Source organism: Rousettus aegyptiacus, unplaced genomic scaffold, assembly GCF_014176215.1.
Source record: "Rousettus aegyptiacus isolate mRouAeg1 unplaced genomic scaffold, mRouAeg1.p scaffold_m13_p_6, whole genome shotgun sequence".
NCBI lineage: Eukaryota > Metazoa > Chordata > Mammalia > Chiroptera > Pteropodidae > Rousettus > Rousettus aegyptiacus.
This window is the reverse complement of record NW_023416309.1, coordinates 62,253,319-62,257,899: the sequence shown is the minus strand read 5'-3', so window position 1 is coordinate 62,257,899 and position 4,581 is coordinate 62,253,319. Positions and strand designations below refer to the sequence as shown.

General features: G+C 35.1%; 1 pseudogene; it reads left to right on the top strand.

The window, feature by feature from the left end:
• The first annotated feature begins 220 nt into the window (after window positions 1-220).
• On the top strand, window positions 221-336 carry LOC118604203 (annotated as a pseudogene).
• Window positions 337-4,581: the final 4,245 nt, after the last annotated feature.

The following is a 4,581-nucleotide window of genomic DNA, read 5'->3' as shown; positions in this document are numbered from 1 at the left end:
GGAAGGGAAGAACTTTCTAACAATGACAGTCCAACTAGGAATAATAGGAGCAATGTAACTTTGCCATTGCCCACACAGGGCTGAGTGCTGCCAGGACCAAAATGAGATGGAGTGGGGCTAAATAGATGACCAACCACAGTCCTCCAAATCCCCAAAGTTCTGTCACTGCACCTTCTCTGCTCTCCTAAACTGATGCTCAGTATTTAAAAGTTTCTCTTTTGTCTACAGCCGTGTTACCCTGAACATGTTCGATTTCATCTGATCTTGGAAGCTAAGCAGGGTCGGGCCCGGTTAGTACTTGGATGGAAGACCTAGGAAGACCAGGTGCTGTAGGCAGGGAGGAAGTTTCTCTTTATCTTTATGGGTCTGACAGGAGAAAGGAAAGAACATTGGAAACCAGGTAATTTTGAATGGCCTGCTCGGGCCATAGACTAAGCTTTTCCCCCCAGTTCCCCTCCAGAAAATTCTCTCTACCCAGATTTGCTTAATAGGTTTGGAATTCTTATCCCTTCACTCAGAACATTAGGAGAATTATCAAGTCATAGGGTGATGGGCCCATTAAAATAAAGACTAGGTCTGTCTTATTCATTAGTGTTATTCTGAGGCCCAGCATAGCACCTGGCACAGTGTTGGTGCTCAATAAATGCTTGTTGATTGAATGAATGGCGACTTGTGGGCCACTCATCTTTTTAGGTCTTAGAACAGGCAGTAGACACCAATATGACAGTCCCTGCACAGGCCTTTCCCAGGGGACCTGGACTCTGGCACATAATGTCTTTTTATCTTCATATCACCTGTTTTTAGGGTAACTGAAAGATTTTGGTTTTCTCTCTGGATTCCTTATCATGGTATCTCTGCTTCAGCACATGTATGAGGTGAGGAGACAGCCCTATAAGAATTGGGAACTTCAACTCTGAGGGGGCTTGACCCAGGCAAACTGATAACCTTGGCTAATTGACTTATGTTTCTGAGCCAAAGAGCACCTGGGTTGGAAACTGCTATAAAAGTGCTCTTTTACCCACATTTACTTCAGCTGCTTATTTAGTGATACTGGGCTTATTTTTTCAGAATAAACAAAGGCTCCAGAATACCTATCCCTGGGTCTTAAGAGTTTAGTGTGATAATGAGATTAATACCTTTGATACAGAGTAGGGAAAGACATATATGTTGGATATTTGCTGCTCCTATATGCTTCAATTTTACATTCATCGAACTCTGTGAATGCAGTATTATAATGTCTATTTTAAATATATGCGATGGAAATTCAGAAAACTTAGTGATTTGACCTACCTAGATTTGCAAGATTGCAAGATTTGGGGCTCTTTGCTTTTTCCTGCAATTGGGATGTCACAATTTTCCAAATACCATTTCTGGAAGAAGTACTAAAAGGTCCTTTCATGAACATGTCAGCCTAAACACAGTCCAAGAATGGTGCAGTGAAAAAGCAGCAGTGCATTCATTGCTTTGGTCTGTGACATTTCTAAAGGAAGAGGTTTTAGGCTGGGAATAAAAGGCAAACTTTCTCTCACTGAATTTTACTGTTTAATGTAATATGTGCCTTTCTCTCCAATGTTCCCCACTTAAAAATTAGGAAACTTGGGTCATAAATGTTAAATTAATTGCCCAGGCATACTTACAGTGTTTCAGGTCCTAGTGTGGCTAATTCCAAGCCCATCTCTCTTTACTACACCAGTGTTTATTTATTCCTCTAAAAAGAGGCTCTAATTTTTTTTAAGGCATTCTCTCTGTACTTTAATTTGGATAGTTTATACATTATACAGCTCTGTCTTCCAGTTTACTGATGTTTTCGTTTTTCAATGTAAACAGCTTTTTCTTAAGCCCATCTATTGAACTTTTCACTTTAGATCTAGCAATGTTTAGTTTTAGAATGTCTTTATGGTTCATTTTCTAGTTTCCATGTCTCTGATGAGATTCCCTTTCTGTATAATGCTTGTCTTTTCATTGAAATATTTTAATATATCTATGTTGATTAATTTAAAGTCCATGACTGCTATTTGAAAGATCTGTCTCATCTCTGAGTCTACTTATATTGACTTTTTAAATTATGCTTCTCGTCGTCCTGCTTCTTCTTATGTCTAGTACTTTTTATCATACATTACACTATTGAAATAATGGATTTGGTATTCTTCCTTCAAAGAATGTTGAATCAGTGTAAGTTACTCTAAAACTGAAATAGTCCTACTCTTAAAGCATTGCCTATCTAGGACCTCAACTAAACTCTTCGGGTGTTCCATGAGATCTCTCTGCCCTTGCCATTGAAACTCCAAAGTCTCCCAAAACTATGTGCCTTCTGGAATCTCTTTTTCATTCACAGCCAGGCCTCTCAGTCTTACATATGAAACTTAGTGCTTAGCCAAAGACAGAAAGAGATCTTCATAAGATTTTTTGCTGTACCTTCTCTGAACAGCTTCTCCTCTCCAGCAGCATGCCCTACAAACTCTAGCCACTTCCATGGCCCTGAACATCAATCTGTCTTATCTGAGTGGCGAGACCACAACTCTGTATTTGGTTTTATTTCCTTGTACACAGTTCAGAAAGTGCCTCCATGCAGAAAACCATAGTGAACATGAAACTCACTTCATGTTTCCCTTCTCTCAAAAGTCATAGCTTACTCTGAAAATAACTAATTATACTTCTTTTATCACCATATCCTTCAAAATTTATCAACTGCTCTCAGAATCGTTAAAACCATATCTTTGTAAAGGCCATGAGGATGATAAGGAAACAGAATTCCTAAAGAATTATTTTAGATGCCTAACCTAGTAGGTAGGCAGACAGGACCTCCACAAAGGTTTGAATCAGATAGAAATTGCTATCTCTTCCACCACCTTTCAGTCTATAATTCAATCACTTAGACCCACCACTAAAGTTGAATATATTCCTAATGACAACTGTTTTCATAATAAAATTGCACCATTAGATCACAATGCACATGTAATAAATAGATGAACCAATATCTGTTTTTAAGCTTCATATAGGAACCAAAAATGAAGTAATCTCTAAGCAATGCACTTGAGTTTGAAATATATGTTTCTGGCTTATTGACATTTTGAGGCGTTGCTTTTCTTTAGGAAGAACAAGAAAATGTTATTCTAATATCTCTCAGGACAATATAATCATACATTAGCTCTAGGCCCTATGGGTTACCTTGGCAAGTTTCTGATATTTCCTTTGGCATCTTCATAACTGAATTAGGAATGGACAAATTGAGATCCACATTTGGATCAATCCACATTTGGTTCAAGGAAAGCACAGGAGAATTAAAATGGAATCAATCCAGGTGGTGCAATAAATAAAAAGAGGCTTGAACTAAACTCACAATCTCTTCTACTAAAATTTTATTTTGAATAGTTTTAATTAAGGAGCAGGTTGAACTGATTTTTATTTTGCCTAATGTATTTTCTTCACTGTTCTTTTACTTTAAATACAACTTTTTGTTATACTCTTTAACTTTTTATTCATTTATGAATTTGTAGAGTTTTTACAGATTTGCATAAAACATATTTTGTCTCTCATAGCCATCTCAACTATTTCTTTTCCTTTTAACTTAGTGTTTGTGAAACAGAAGTCTTAAAATTCCTTATATTCTCAAATGTATTGAACATCTTTATAATTTTTTCTATTGTTTTCTATTGTCTTAATCATTAGAAAATTCTCATTTCTATACTCTTAAAATAAAATTTTATAATTTTATTTATTTTCTCTTGTTTTATTCAGAGTGCTTCATTTTGTTGGAAATACAAAGTGTGGATCTAACTTACTTTTTCTCAATATTACTGCAAATTACCCCCAACTCATTTTTTAAGAATGTATATTCTGCATTATTTATAAGTTATTTACATATTAAATTTGTACCTAAGAGAGTCACTGTTTTAGATCCTTTGTTCAACTAGTCCATATTTTATTTTCTAAGACTATTTTCTAATATCAGGTAAATTTGCTTAAACATTCCTATATTATTTAAATTTTATAATATACTTGAAATCCTCACGATTTTATTTCTCATACTACTTTTAGCATAATTCTATTAACATTAAAAATACATCACTACATTTGAATAAGTTCATTTGAATAGCTATGTTCAAAGACAGTTATAATATTTTTAATGGTTTAAAATAGACCTAAATGTCAAATAGCAGTGGTACAAATTATTATTCCCTAATATTAAATATCATAGCATCATTGAAATTTTATAGAATAAGATGTAATAACAGGGACAAAGTTCTTACTATGTGCTTAAGTAAAAACTAGAATACATTGTTTTTTATATACTATGATTCCAATTATAAAATGTCTTTATCCTCATTCATTCATTTAACAGTTATTTGCAAAACATCAACTATATGCCAAGAACTATTTGGAGTGTTATTGCAGTAGTTAACATAGGCAAACACCTAACCCCATGGGTACCCTTAGGGGATTTTCCAATGCAAGAGAGCCAGTGGTGTGCTGGAGCTGGCTCAAACCAGTTCACAAGAAAAAAATTGTGAAATCAGGAATTTGCAAGCCAGTTGTTAAACACAGTCAAAGTGGGAATATTTACATTACTGGCAAACACTG